Source organism: Bos indicus, chromosome 20, assembly GCF_029378745.1.
Source record: "Bos indicus isolate NIAB-ARS_2022 breed Sahiwal x Tharparkar chromosome 20, NIAB-ARS_B.indTharparkar_mat_pri_1.0, whole genome shotgun sequence".
Classification (NCBI taxonomy): Eukaryota; Metazoa; Chordata; class Mammalia; order Artiodactyla; family Bovidae; genus Bos; species Bos indicus.
This window is the reverse complement of record NC_091779.1, coordinates 57,860,442-57,876,637: the sequence shown is the minus strand read 5'-3', so window position 1 is coordinate 57,876,637 and position 16,196 is coordinate 57,860,442. Positions and strand designations below refer to the sequence as shown.

The 16,196-nt window shown below is 42.2% G+C and overlaps 1 non-coding gene across 1 annotated transcript; it reads right to left on the bottom strand.

Moving 5' to 3' along the window:
- Nucleotides 1-15,701: 15,701 nt before the first annotated feature.
- On the bottom strand, nucleotides 15,702-15,774 carry TRNAG-CCC (transfer RNA glycine (anticodon CCC)). The gene has a single exon. It is a non-coding gene; the product is annotated as a tRNA-Gly (tRNA).
- Between the last annotated feature and the right edge of the window lie 422 nt (nucleotides 15,775-16,196).

The following is a 16,196-nucleotide window of genomic DNA, read 5'->3' as shown; positions in this document are numbered from 1 at the left end:
GAAGAATGTCAACTTGGCCTGTTTTATGAAGATAAGGTCTTGTAATTTCTTTCAGAAAGTAGCTTAAAAGGATAACAGAATCACACCTGGTATTTCTTTTTCCTTCTACTATTTAAACAAACACAGAAACCTTCCTCTTCGGGGGAAGTTAAGGTTCCCGAGACCTGTATTTATTGCTGATTTTTAACCGTGACGTTTGCTTCATTGTCTCATTTCATCTTGGTCATCATAACAGTCTCCTGGTGTCCAGCCTCAGAAGGGCCCCTCTGATGTTCAGTGACCACTCTGTTCTCTCTCCCAGGATATGACGTGTCCCTGGGGTCGTCTGGGAAAAGATGGGCTCTCAGTTTCCTCCTCAGTGGTGGAAAGGTTTGATCCTTTTTCTAGTGCTCCATTATTTTGGTAACTTGGTCACTGTTTTTTTAAATTTCTTCTACTCCTCCCTGTAACAGTACAGACATGATTCCGTATTGGATCCTTTCGCTCTGACTCTTATGCTTGGTTGCCTGTGCTTAGACAGGCTGGCTCTGCACTTTTTGTAAAAGAATGTTGCCCAGAGCCTGAAATACGCATGATAACTCACTCTCAAGGTTCTGACCTTTACGGTATAATACTTTTCCATTCCTACAGAGACAAAGAGCTGAAGAACAGAGAATAACCAGTCTTGTTGGAGGTTTATAGGAACACTGTGATCAGACAAGCTCAGACAGCTGTAAGAACAAAAGATTCCTGCACCAGAAAGTTTGCAGCCAAGAGCCAACCTCTTCCTGTTTTAGTATAAAAGAAGCCTGAATTCTAATTCCAATAAGACGCTTCTTTGAGACACTAGCCCACCATTTCCTCAGTCTGCTGGCTTTCCCAGCAGTCATCATTTCTCCCCCAGCGCCTTCTCTCCGTTTATTGGCCTTTCCTGCCGTGAGCGCTCCTGGCTGGGACTCTGTGCACTGCTGCCACCTGCCGACCAACTCTCTCTCTGCACGTCTTGAGTTCAAATTTCTCAAGGCAGACCTGATCCTGTTAGCTAGGGGTTACCCGGCCTCTTTCGAACTATGGGGCTGGAGAAGACTCTGGAATGTCCGTTGACAGCAAGGAGATCAATCTAGTCAATCCTAAAGGAAATCAACCCTGAATATTCATTGGAAGGACTGATGTTGAAGCTCCAATACTTTGGCCACTTGATGAGAAAAGCTGACTCATTGGAAAAGGCCCTGATGCCGGGAAAGGTTGAGCGTGGAAGGAGAAGGGGGCGACAGAGGATGAGATGGATGGATGAGATCATTGACTCGATGGGCATGAGTCTGAGCAAACTCTGGGAGATAGGGACGGACAGGGACGCCTGGCATGCTGCAGTCCTTGGGATCGCAGAGTCAGACACGACTTAGTGACCAAACAGCAGCAACCTGGTCTCTGCACATGTGCCTGTTGGACAGACCTGTAAGAGTATTTGGTTTCAGGTGACACTTTTATCCCTGGTCTAGCCTAGATGGGATCAGAGTGGTGGGGTTGTGTAGCACAGCAGGAAGTCACTTGCACCCCTGCATTGAGGGCAGGATTCTCTCATTTCTCTGGACTGTACCTGACTCTGGCCTGGTATAGGAGATGGTAGCCCTGCCTCACAGCATGGCTGTCAGGACTGAGAGAGAAGGCCAAGCGGCCGGCACGGTGCAGGCTTAGCAAAGCAACAGTCTTTTCCTTGTGAACTTTTTCACAATTTCCTTTTAGTTCTTGCCTCGGTTATTTGTGTGTCTCAAGAAGGATTCAGATGGGTCCTATTTAGGATACAGCAGTAAAAGAACCTATTGTGTTTTGGAATGAAGACAGTGGTGTGCTGATTATCCAGGCCACCCACCCTGAATGCTGTCCACGTGCCAGCTTTGAGGGCTTTGGATGAATACTGTGTGGCAGGTTCTCTGCTGGTCCTTCTGATATTGAGGAGGCCGCTGGGACTCTCAGGAAGGTTAGGTAACCTTCCCAAAGTCACTTGCTTGCAGATTTGGTTTTTAACTCCACTGAAGAACTGAACCTTCCAACAGCCAGTAAGTTGAATTTTTAGTTTCTGGAAAATTATTTTGGTGACTGTCTTGCTGTTATAGAATCATTACATAGTTTTTTAATTTATGATATCATACATCCCCAAAGTGGCTGGAATATAATGGGTGCATGTGAAACTGACTTTTAAAAATTACTAGCCGATCAGTTTAAATGTTAAGGATATCAGACAAATCAATGTTAAACTGAGACAAGAGTATTTTCTACAAGTGTACTTTTTAGTATGTACATATAATAGAGAAATTGATAAAGTTATATTTTAAGAAAACAATCAAACATAAAATCTGTAAGCCATGCTTCTCTCATGGTGGTTGTAGAAACAGATGCTCTGAATTTGTTGCTAATTTGGGTCAATACGACTGATCTGATCTGATCTGATGGGCTCATGAGAAAATGTTCTCCTTGTTATATTTTTAAAATGTGATGTATAACCATTACAAACAGCACATTCAATACCTTATTTATAAATGATCTTAAATACAAAGTAATTTTGAATAAACATTCCATTTTCATTATTTGATTCTGTCATCAGGGGAAACACACTTTTTTTAAATCTCTGGAGCTTCTGTTCTAAAGACACATGTGAACAATTATCCTGCTGTCTTGACCCACCTTTTATTAAAGAAAAAAAAAAAAGAATAAATTGCTTTTTCCTCTCCTCTCTACCTCTGTTAATGTACTAATATTTATTACTTCTAAATGAGACAATAAACTTGTCAAGAGCTCTTCTTTTTGAGAAGGTCAAAGGTATGACATTTGGATATTTTTGAGAGTATTTGAAATGTATCTTTTGATATTTTGGGTAACAGCCTTTTCAGCTTTCATTGACAGAAACCACAAATCATTCCTTATGTTTAGTAACTTAGGTAAGCTTACTGCAAAGATGCATCAGTGTGTAGTAGTTCTGGAAATAGATGAAGAACAAAACTCTCTTTTAAGGCTCAGTGTAAGTAATTAAAATCAAAAGGGACAAGGGACAGAATTTTCATTATATTAAAACATTATCAGTGTGGAATATGCTGCAGCACCTTCTTATAATAAATTACTGTAGCAAGCATTGTAGATCAAGCCCATAAAGTTGTGTAAATAGAATTTATATACCTTTGTATACACAGGCTTACGTGATAAGGGCGTATTGAGTGAATGAATGAATCTTAGAGATGGTATAAGGTAGTGTTTAATTGCACAGACTTCACTACATGGATTCAAATCCTCGCTTTGCCAATTCCCAGATATGTTTTCTTGAACAAACTGTTCAATTTCTCTGGTGTTTTTGTTCTATGCACAATATAAATATGAATGGTACATATCTTATAGTATTATTATGTGGATTAAATAACTTCACACATAAAGGATTTAGACTTTCTCTGGTACACGTGTACTTAAATGTGTTACCTCTTGTTATGTGACTGTATTTCATTCTCCTTCTTTTAGAAAGAATAAAACTGAAACTAATAATAAAAGGACTGGGCTTCCGTGGTGGTTCAGTGGTTAAAAATCTGCTTTGCAATGTAAGGAACACCAGTTCAATCCCTGGTCTGGGAAGATCCCTTATGCCAACTAAGTGCATGAGCCACAACTACAGAGCCCACGATCCAAAACGAGAGAAGCTACCACAATGAGAAAGCCCGCATGCAGCAAGGAAGACCTACGACAGCCAAAAAATAAAATAAATTAAAGAATAATAGGATTAATCCATACTGAGAGATGAAAAACACTCAAACATCACAAGGATAGAGTTTTGAAAATGGGTCCCGTCTCAAGGAGTTAATGAAAATCTCTGGTACCCAGAACGAGAGTGACCTATGAGCATAAACAGAAGGTTGACTTGTCCCTCCATGACCATCAGTGGATGGTGAGGGCTTGAAATGATGAATGCAGAAGTTGGAGAGGCCACTCTGAATGGAGGGGAGGAGCAAGGTGTGACTGCGTGAGGTTGCTGAGCACCCTGGAGCTGGGAGTACCTCGTATGCACCTCATATCGCCTTCCTTCACCCACTGCAAGTTCATATACCCAGACCTGCTGACTGGGCCAAACCCACCTCTGGAAGAATTCAGAGTGCGAGAAGCAGTTTATCTCTGTCATTTTGGCCAGGACACAGGTCTACGTGGGTCTATCAGCTGAGGACAAATATTCAGCTAAGCACAGTCAGGAAATCCTGCCACTGCTGGCTAAACAGCCCTTTATCCTGTGAGGTGGAACCACTTGACTAAAATTTCCCCTTCCTTGGCAAAGGCCTTCTGTTAAATACTCCTGACAATGTGTACCCAATGCCCTTTTTAATGGGCTTTTAATTTTTATCGCAAAGTAACACTTTTCATCATCCATAAAGAATTTCTGCACTGCTACATTCAAATTCCCCAAAGTCTTGTCTAATTCTGCTATTTATTCTCCATAACTGCAATCAGTGAAATCCTCAAGTCTTAGGAATCCTCTTAGCAATGGTTGACACACATTGAAATCTGTGTCATGCATGTTGGGATATCTGAAAGAGTCTGAAAAATAAAGCATTTTATAGCCATTATCTCATTAAGATTTATAAGCATCCTAAAGGGAACATGTTTTCAGTAATCCTATCTTACGGATGAGAAAATTAAAACTTAGATATGTACCTTTCCCCAGATTAATCAGCTAGAGTTTGGTTTAGTTGTAATTTCAGGTGGACTTGATTCCACAATCAGAGTTCATCAAGTTTTTAGTTTGTTTGTTTGTTTTTTTCTGATTAGGCTGTAGGCACTCTTCCTCCTGGGCTTCGCTGGTAGCTCAGTGATCAAGAATCCATCTGCCAGTGCAGGAGATGTGGGTTAGATTCTTGGGTTGGGAAGATTCCCTGCAGAAGGAAATGGCAATCCACTCCAGTATTCTTGCCTGAGAAATCCCATGGACAGAGGAGCCTGGCGGGCTACAGTCCATGGGGTTGTGAAAGAGCTGGGCATGACTTAGCAACTAAACAACAACTCTTCCTCTTGCTGTGGGAGAATGGTTTTGTGCTTTTGTGAAATTTAGGTCTATGAAAAAGAGACAATACAAATGGCCAGGTTATAATTATTTGGCAATCAAACATTACATGGGAACTAAGTGCCCAGGGTAGGAAAGACAAACTCTTGACTTGGGTCATACCACTGGACAAGTCAGTGCATCTACCCCTGGTATAAGCAAGGTGTCCCTTGGGTCAGCACAGCTATCCTCCCAGATCCGGAGATCAGATTTTGACTGGAGTCATCAAGAAGGTCTGGGCAATGGGGTGTTGGAAATGGAACATCATTTGGGAATAGGAGGGACCAGATCCAGTTGAGGGTATATGGTCCCTTGATGGGCTTCCCTGGTGGCTCAGACAGTAAAGAATCCACCTGCAATGTGGGAGACCTGGGTTCGATCCCTGGATAAATTCTGTTGTTGTTCAGTTGCTAAGTCATGTCCGACTCTTTGTGACCTCATGGACTGCAGGATGCCACGCTTCCCTGTTCTCCACCATCTCCCAGAGTTTATTCAAGTTCATGTCCATTGAGTTGTATGTTACATATGCCTAAAATAACAGAAGAAACCACCAGCTTTTCATTTTATGTAAGACCTCAAGCAATTATGCAAGTGAGCACAAAGAAAAACCTGAACAAGCTCCCTTGGGATGTTCTGGAGAGTGGGCTGACTACAGATGGGCTGACTACAGTGATGGGGAATACACCATACTCGGCAACAAAGAGCTTGACCTCTCAGATGCCAGTGACTACGACTGAGAAGGTAGCAAGGGATACAAAACAGGGTTGGCTTGTTTTTGAAATTTCATCATTTCTACCTATGCACGTTTTGACCACATCAAAGATCTTTTCCTTCAAGACAAGTTGTGATGAAAATATCTGTGATGAAAATATCACAGGGGATTGAAAATAATAGGCTAAGTGTTTAAGTTCTGCTTGTGTGGATGGGGCAGAAGGGGATGGAGCCTCTGAGAGTAACTGCCAGTCATGAGCAGAGCTGTTCTCCCCGGCTCCACCCGCTCTGAAAACCCCAGGACCTCTGGGTCTCTCCCTTGAGATGTGTCATAGACAGGCAAGTTGTTTAATGATGCATCTCCCGGTTCCTCCTTGAAGGACTCCAGTGCTCAACCTGGAAACCCACAGAAGAAAATGTTTCACATATAAGGAAATGAGAGCAGACGTGGGAGAAGGTGACATCAGTGGCCACTGTCGTCTGGAGTCAGTATATATGAACAGATTCAGGATGCTGAAAACGATATGGGAAGCTGTCTGGCCTCTCCAGCCAGTGTCAGGAATGACAAAAATGGTGATGGGGAGGGTTGGCCCTAGATGGAAAGAGGCTGAAGAGACAGGATACAGTAAGTCCCCTGCATACAAATGAGCTCTGTCTGAGAGCAGGTTCATAGTCCAATCTGTTTGTAAGTCCAACAAAGTTAGCCTAGGTATCCAACTAACAGAATCAGCCAGGTAGTAACTGTGTGTGTGTTTAGTCGCTAAAGTCACTAAGTCATGTCCAACTCTTTGCAACCCCAAGGACTGTAGCCTGCCAGGCTCCTCTGTCCATGGGATTCTCCAGGCAAGAACACTGGAGTGGGTTGCCATTTCCCTTTTCCAGGGGATCTTCCTGACCCAGTGATCAAACCAGCATCTCCTGCATTGCCAGCAGGTTCTTTACCACTGAGCCAACTGGGAAGCCCTAATCCTCTTGCTCTAAGAGGCAAAAGAACAAGTTCATATAGTAATATAATACTTTTCACATGAAATACATAATATATAAGTGCAAACATACATACAAAATGCATAGTACATAAAAACAAACGCAAAAAATAAAGAAGATATTTTATTCTTACAATACAGACCTTGAAAAGTACAGCAGTATGTTCAATAGCTGGCACACAGGGCATGTTCTCACGTTTCTTTGAAAGTCTGTAACCTGAAGGTTCATACTTCAGGGACTTATTGTAATCAAACACAATATGCGAACCTTGAATGTATCTTAGGTCAGGAAAAAGAAAAGATGTGCAGATGTTTGGGGAAACAATTGAAAGTAGTTGAAATATGGACTTTGTATTACATACTGTTATTGATTTGAAGTTAATTTTCTCAAGTGTGGCGTTGATATCCTGGTTATGGAGAAGACCCTTATCTTGGAACATAAATGATTAAATTTTCAGGCTGAGGGAGGTCTAATGATGACTTCAACTTGCTGTCCAGTCTTTAAGAAGAAAGCAAGTAGTTTCAAATAGATAAAACAGTCAAATATTAACAGTTGGTACATCTAAGGGACAGGAATACAGGCGTTTCACGATATTACTTTTTAAAGGTTCTAAAATCTTCCAAATTAAATGTTGGGGACATGTGGTCCCTAATACTGTCCCTCTTTTCTGGAATGTCATGTACAGAATTCATCTCACAGATTAGCAGTCACCCTCTGTGTGCAGGGTCTTCTTGAGACATGTTTTACTCTTTCCTTTTTATATTGCAGGAATATTCCTTTGGACAGTGCTGACATTGCTCAGATTCTTTTTTTTAAACTATTACTTTATTTGATTCTATTTTTTTTTTTTTTCCAAAATGGTACCTTGGCTGAATACACAGCACTCTGGAAATAACCTTAATAATTTTTAAGTGAATTCTATTTTAAATAACTGTCACTTGTACAATTGTACAGCAAATTGACTTGGGCATGCTACTCCGCATTTTGGGGGGTGTTAATTTCTCCATCCCCCAAATGCCCGTTTGTGAAAACTCAGTCTCCTGTTTCCTCTCTTGGGTGATGGGTGTGCCAGGTGCCCAGCGCGCATGCTGTCTCTGGGACTGGCCACAAGATGGCAGTGTCTCAGAACATTGTTCTACTTGGAAGGGAGACCTGAGAGCCTGGCTGAAGGTCTGAAAGGGGCATCCATGGCAGAAGGTTGGCAGGTCGGATGCTGTGTTCAGCATCTAAATGGTTTGAAACAAAGAGCTGGATGGTGCATTGGGGAAAAGACAATACTAGGCGGCCTTGTTATATCCTTTGCTTAGAGCTCAATCACTTTATACAACAATCATCCCGTGAAACTCCAGGAAGTATTTTCTTATCTATATCGATGCTAAGTTTGCCATTCTCCTCTAGCTATTTATGTGGCAATGTGCGACAGAGGATGAGATGGCTGGATGGCAGCACTGACTCGATGGACGTGAGTCTGAGTGAACTCTGGGAGTTGGTGATGGACAGGGAGGCCTGGCGTGCTGCGATTCATGGGGTCGCAAAGAGTTGGACACGACTGAGCGACTGAACTGAACTGAACTGTACTACAGCAAGGATATCACCTAGCATTTCTCTCTGTCAGTCCACGACCCATTAAGTTTACTACTTAAGAAATGTAAACTAATTCAACTCTCTTTTTGTGACCTGAATTCTAAACACAGTTAAAATGTTCTTCCCTCCTAGTGTATCCATAGAATTATGGATGGGTGAATATTTTCATTAAACTTCCACTAAACTCAAAACCAAAGAAGAAAAGTTTTCTTGCTTAGAACCATTATATAGGCTATAATCTTTAATAGGTTCAACCTTTAATATTGGGCTTTCATAGCATAGTCTGGAGCTAATGATTGAAATGTATGATTACCGTGACAAAGAAAATTAAGGTCATTTTTGTCCAAAGTCCAGTGCAGACTCAGTAAATTCCAGAGAAGCCTCATAGAAATAAAATTTGATGGCTCTGCAGTTATCTTTGGATGAGCTTCAAACTCAGACTATAGATCACTTGTAAGTGTCTAGGAGAGCTCAGGGTTGGTGAAGCCAAACTCAAAGCTTGTGAAGAGGTAAGGAGGGGTCCATGGGGCTCTCTCAGCTAGTGTGGTCTCCCTGCTCCATAAATCTGCCTGTAGCCTCTTTTCCGGTGTGGGCTCGTCTCCGGTGTGGGTTCTTTGGCAGAGGACCTTCTCAAATCTGCAGAGTGAGCTCAATGTCTGGAGTAACATCATTAGGGTTCTTTTCCTCTGACAGCCTCCTGATAAATTCTTCTCCCAAATGGACAGACACTTGAGCAACTGTGCTTAATGGATTATCTTGTTAGAGCCGTATAACCTTAGGATTATCCAAGGCTGAATCAAGTGCAAACGTTTGTCTTTCACTTGATGGACCCACAAACGGAATTAAGCCCCAGCCCATTAATCAGATCAACTCACAAACTGTCTTACTGTGTGAGTATACAGTGATGTGCCTGGCAAAGTCCACTCCTGGGCTGGTATCTATGAACCCAGATAAAATCCTAGTTTCTACCTGGTGGGTAGAATATATTTTACTCTTTCAAAATTATGGATTACTTTTATTTTTGGTTTTCTAAAAGCTCCAGGGGTTTAATTGTGGAATGTGTATAAATTATTGTGGAGTCTATTATTTTACTTATAAACACTCAAAGTCTGACATCAAGACATGCTATTGTTATCAAGACTTGATTCTTAAGATGTGCATTGATTTTAGATTAGTTTCTCTAAAAATAATGACCAGAGCTCAAGTTTTCATCACAGATCCCATCTCTTCCAATTACTTGTAAAACTTTAGGGAAGGACTGGAGTACTTTAGAAGTGTTTTAAGGCTTTCTCAACTGGTTGCATGAAGTTATCACAGCTTCTAACACCTGTTCCTTTCACTGTGTTAGCAGATTGTACCGTGGTAGGTTGTCAGGGCAGAAACTGTGCAGCCTCTCCCACTTTGTTTTTAAAGTGGCTCCAGTAATCCTGCAAGATTTGAGGATTCCAACATTTAATAATAGCTAGTTATTAGCTATACTTTCAGAAAGAAAGACTTTTAAGACCACAGTTTAAGTGAGAAGACGCCCTCTTTTATGGTTTGAAGGACATAAAATATAAGATGGTTTAAATATTGAATGGCTCAGAGTTACCTTCATTTGAGTGTAAATTCAACACAAAATCCCTCAACAGAGGTTGGTTTGTTGCTGGAGCTTTGAATGATTTCGGCTCAATCACTGCTTCTTTCAAGGCACGGGTCTCCACCGTTGTCAGATGCGTTACTATCTCCTCTTCCTTAGGACGGTAACTGTTTCAGATTTGAGCACACAGAACAGCTCCATGGGTCATTTCCCCTTTCTTTCTTTTGCTTTCTTTCACTGTTTCTTTCTTTTTACTTGACGGGCTCCCCCTTTAAGAGCAGAAACATCACAGAACGGGATCTGGGATAATTTTTGGTGACTCACCCTCATTTCCTAAGCTCTCTCTCCCCATCCCCACAATTCTGAGAATACAAGTGTGTGTGATGTTGTCTGTAATAGAGTGACAGAGGGTCAGAGAAACATAGAGGATGGGATCACTTTTCTGAATGGGGTTACTAGGACTCTATCTGGATGACAGACCCCTTGATCCAGGCCTTCATGGGTATGCAGTACTTTAAAAGGTCCTTTGGGGAAAGGGGGCCCTCAGTCACTGGTGGCAGTAAGAACAGGTGAGAAGAAGGTTTGGCAGGTTTGATGAATGCCAGGTAGCCAGACATACCTGGATTAAAGTGTGCATGTGTCTGAAGCATAGACTACAAGGGAAACCTGAAAAGTTAGGTTAGGTCTAGAGCAAAGATGACCCAGACTGCTGTGCTGAGGGGCTTGACGTCCAGTCTTTTAGGCAACATGAGCCTCTGGTGGTATTTGAAAAAGGGAGTGGCATGAAACCTACTTGGGTAGTCAGTGATAAGGCACTTCCTGTGTGCAGGCAGTGTTCCTGGGTTTCTCATAGACAAATGCATTGCATTTTCTCAATAATCCTGTGGAATAAATGCAGTTATCCCCACTTGGATGGGAGCACAGGGAATTTGAACCATTTGGTCAAGGTCACATGGCTAGAAGTGGCAGAACCAGACTGTACCCAATAGCCTTGCTCCTGAGCCTGGGCTCCAAACCATTGCATTGTTTAGGGGCAGGACAGACCTGGAGCGAGGGTGGAGGGAGAGAGAAGGTGTTGCAAGAAGAGCAAGAGACAAGAAGGCTCAAGTCAGCACGGGGTGGGGTGAGGGATCGGTGCTAAGGGCAGAGTAGAGATGACAAATCAGAACAAGTGGGAAAGACCTTGCAGAGGAAACAGTAACCTTGCTTTTAGTAGAAAAGTTCACATGTCATGGTTTCAAATCCCCCCACTCTTCTCTTTATCCCCATCCCCCTATGACTCACCTGGTGCTTACCTATTGCCATGCTCAAGGTAAGGTCTCACCTGGGCAGAATCGAAGACGCTCTCCACTTACTTCATTCAAAACAGTTGAAGTTTCACTTTTCTGGAAGCTGCTGCTGCTGCTGCTGCTAAGTCACTTCAGTCGTGTCCGACTCTGTGCGACCCCATAGACGGCAGCCCACCAGGCTCCCCAATCCCTGGGATTCTCCAGGCAAGAACACTGGAGTGGGTTGCCGTTTCCTTCTCCAATGCAGGAAAGTGAAAAGTGAAAGTGAAATCGCTCGGTTGTGTCCGACTCTTCACGACCCCATGGACTGCAGCCTACCAGGCTCCTCCGTCCATGGGATTTTCCAGGCAAGAGTACTGGAGTGGGGTGCCATTGCCTTCTCCATTCTGGAAGCTACATCACGTTATTTGGTAAAATTTCTAAGTCTGTTTCCCATGATAACTGTGATGTGTCTATAGAGATGCACTTGTCTTTTTTTTTAATCCAAAGAAAAGACCTTATAAATATCCCAGAACTTGAGCATTTTTAGAAAATATCTGAAGACAAGAATAGAATGAAAGTGCCATCTCATTCAGTTTTGGAACTCCCTACTCTCAACCTTGGGCCACTGATTTGCCATATGAGGTTTATCACTCAGACTGACCCCATTGATTTCTTTCTTTCATGAGAAACCTTGGCTGGAAAAGGCCTCTCTCAAGCTAGAAATTTTTATAGCAGAGGTTCTTGTTAAAAACGTTGATGTTAGTGTGGTCTTAATTTATTTTATTTACCTTCGTAAGGGAATTAATATCATTGCAGCAGTATTGATGATAGCATATCTTGGGTTTAAGAAATTTTCTATCTATTAGCTGATTGGGAATCACCCAGGGGAAGACAGGAAATCCAATAATGTAAATAAACTTGACATTAATAATTTCTATACATTTCTGGGGCCAGCCATGTAAAAAAGTAGAGAAAGCCATGATATTAGTGTAGGTATTTCACAATGAGCTGGAAAAAGACCCTATTTATCAAGCTTAGAGGGGCACAGCACCTTCCCCCACAGTCAGTCTCTCCCATCAGGAAGCTTCCATAATTCTCTTATCCTTATTCACCAGAGGGCAGACAGAATGAAAACCACAATCACAGAAAACTAACCAAACTGATCACATGGACCACAGCGTTGTCTAACTCAGTGAAACTATTAGCCATGCCCTGTAGGGCCACCCCAGATGGACAGGTCATGGTGGAGAGTTCTAACAAAACGTGGTCCACTGGAGAAGGGAATGGCAAACCACTTCAGTATTCTTGCCTTGAGAGTCCCATGAACAGTACGAAAAGGCAAAAGAGAAGCAATAGTCTAAGAAGAACCATTTTAAGAATGCTGTGACAGGCACTTGGTCCTGGAAAATTGAGAAGAAATCATAGATCTGGGATTTATGGCTCATGTGATACTGGATGACTGCATGGGGCTGATTCTAGCAGGATGAAAAGTTACATTTATTGAGAGTCTATTGATAGCTGTGCCTATGTGAATGGCATTAAGCTTAATCATATTCTGGGTACTTTTTGTCTCAAAAAATGTGATTTTCCATTGTCCTACCCAGGTGGTAACGTGATGGAGTGAAGCTTATGATCCAGAAGTGCTGGACTCTGTAAACCAAGCCTTCTGTCTCAAGTGACTGAAGGTAGAAGTCATCCTTAAAAGGTCAACAGGGTCTTTAGCTGTGGAAGAGAGTCTATCTATCATTTTAACATCATTCCTCATCAGAGATACAGAAGCAAACTCAGCAGTGATCCAATTTCTTCTGTGAATCTCTCCCTTAGCTATGATGCCCATTTTCTTTCTCTCCTTAGGATTATGTAAAAATATAATGATAAACATAAATTATAAGACATAAGTAATAAAAAAACCCATAATTTTTGTTTCATAACAAAATTATAGGAATGTCTGGGCTTGATTTCTCCCTTAACCCTGATGTGGTGCTGATGGAACCTCAAGATAGTTAATAATTCAGATCAATTGGAGTTGTACACAGTGTAACAGTGGTGATGACAGAGGACTGATACTCCTGAGACCTCCATGTAAACTCCCGTCCAATAACTCACAGGGCATTTCATATAACCCAGGAGTTACAGAAATGTGGTGGCAACATGTTCAATACTTTTATTGGGTTGATAATATAAAAATAACTGTATAGGGCCAGAAAAATTCAAAATGGGACCTGCAGGGCTTCCCTGGTAGCTCAGGGATAAAGAATCCATCTGCAAGAGACACGGGTTCGATTCCTGGTCTGGGAAGATCCCGCGTGCCTTGAGACAACTGGGACAATGCGTCATAATTACTGAAGCCTGAATGCTCGAGAGCCTGTGGTCCACAACGAGAGGGGCCGCCGCAGTGAGACGGCTGTGCCCTGCAGCTACGGGGTAGCCCCTGCTCACCAGAGTGAGAGGAAAGTGCATGAGCCAGTGAAGCCCACCACAGCCAGATAAATACATACATACATAAATAAAGATGGGCCAGGGAACCAAGATTTCAGACTCTTGTCTAGTTGCCGATTATCTAGAATGGCTAATGTATTGGTTCGTGAGTAGCGTGTAATACACTGCCATGTGAACCACCGTGCCATCCCACTTTGAGTGCTATCCACCCTTCACAGCAGTGCTCTCATCTGGCCAGTCATTCATTTGCTTTTCTCTAGAGAGAGAGAGGTTGGCCAGAGAGGAGAAGGGTGCCTATAAGCAAAAGGCAAGCAATTTCCAACGTTTCTTGGTTTGTTTACCTTCATAGCGCCTTCTGTTCTGCTTACTCAAGGATAGGATTACTCCAGGGACAGGATGCAGTTTAAATTGATATTGATGTTTGTGGCTTTACTGTTGAGATGATATTGATCATGTTTGTGGCTTTACTGAGAAAGAGAGATAGAAGTTGTTTGTCCAAGTGCATCACACAGAACTAATATCCTGCCAGGAAGACAACGGTGATATCCAGCAACTTCCACCTTCCAGGCTGTGCTTACAAAACCCACTAATTATGCAGAACAAATCTGTTCCATGTCGTCTCCCTTTAGCTTTGATTACTGCCCTTTTTCTTTCTCTCCTTAAGGATATTTACATGAAAACATCTTTGTTTCTGGAGAGTTTGTTTTTCTTTCTCTTTTTGAGGGCTACCCTCCCTTTGAAAAGAGTGACTTTCATCTCCAAGTCCAGAAAGATGGGTTCATACTGCTCTGCCTTTAACAACCCAGGTCAGTTGCTAGGGAAACACGTAATGTCTCAGCTAACGTCAACAGAAGGCTCTGAGTTAAAGTAGACAAGCTTTTAGTGTAATTGGAACCTACGATATGCATGAGCAGTAATGCTTGCTGATAAATTCTGTATTAATGAATTGGACTTTTCGGCTTCTTCCCAAAGGGCCATTGTTAGTCCTCTAGCACAGGCTGATGGTTTTGAAAACAACTTGTAAAGAGATTACTTTAAAAAAAAGACTTCTTGTATTCTGACAAATTATAAAAGATCTTTTAAAAGATCTCTTTAAAGAATCTTGCATCTTGACAAATTGTTTGTTGTTGTTCAGTCGCTCAGTCTGAAGCCATGGGCTTCCCTTGTGGCTCAGCTGGTAAAGAAGCCGCCTGCAATGCAGGAGACCTGGGTTTGATCCCTGAGTTGGAAAGATCCCCCGGAGAAGGGAAAAGCTACCCACTCCAGTATTCTGGCCTGAGAATTCCATGGAATGTATAGTCCATGGGGTGGCAAAGAATCAGACACGGCTGAGTGACTTTCACTTCACTTCAGTTGCTAAGTCCTATCTGACTTCAGTCCATGGACCGAAGCACATCAGGCTTCCCTGTCCTTCACCATCTCCCGGAGTTTGCTCAAACTCATATGTTGGACAAATTATTTAAGGATTCTTAATTACATCAAGAGTTATAGGTAAATTTGGAGCCCTGTCTATAAGGTAGGCACTGTGCTAAGCATTCAGCAAGCAATAACACATCGAAGGTGGATTACTGGTTACCGCAGTACTGCAGGAAGGGGTTTTTATTGTCTGCATTTTACAGATGAAGAACTTAGTAAGAGAGAGGCTAAGTAACTTACCGGAGCACATCTGGGCAGAAACATGGCAGAGTGGTGATCTGAACTCAGAGAACCTGACATTATTGGTAGCAGACATTCTGAGCCATTAAGCTATGCTACCTCTCAGTCACGATCCCACTGGTTGTTCACTGAAGAATCAGAAAGTAAAAATTCCATTGGATAAGCAAAATCTCCCCTATAGACATTTTTCTTCACTTTGACAATTGTGAAATAAATAAGAGTATGACTTTGGAGGGGGGAGTGGAGTTCTTCATGCAACGGTAGAGGGCTAAACTCCAGAGCAACATTCATTCATTTATTTTTAAAAATATTTATTTATTTGGCTATGTCAGGTCTTAGTTGTGGCAGTGGATATCTTTGATCTTCATTGCAGCGTGCAAAGTCTTTAGTTTTGGCATTTGAACTCTTAGTTGCAGCATGTGGGATCTAGTTCCCTGGCCAGGAATCAAACCTGGGCCCCCTGCACTGGGAGTGCAGAGTCTTAGCCACTGGACCACCAGGGAAGTCCCAGAACATCATTTATTTTTAAAGTAATTTCAATCATATCAATTGATTGTAGGGTTGGAGGTGACACTGACCAGGTCATAGGACACATGTCTGCTCTGACTTGTTCCTCTGCACTGAATTACTCCTTAAGCCATTCATTCGACAAGGATCATTCAATGATGAGACAGAATCAAGATTGGTGGGCAAGGAACCGTCCTCCTAGAAGAGATGTATGTATGGGATTCAATAGAGAAGCTATTCTTCCTCAGATGTCCTCTTAAAGAATAGCATCCTTTTCTCTGCAAAAGAAATAGTGTTTCTTTAGAGAGCTGAGGCAATGAAAAAGTGGTGTTTTTGATCAAGCGGTGTTTTTCTATGTCTACATACAGTGATGTAGGAGTCTTTTCAATATTGAACTTGCGATGAACTGAAATAATAA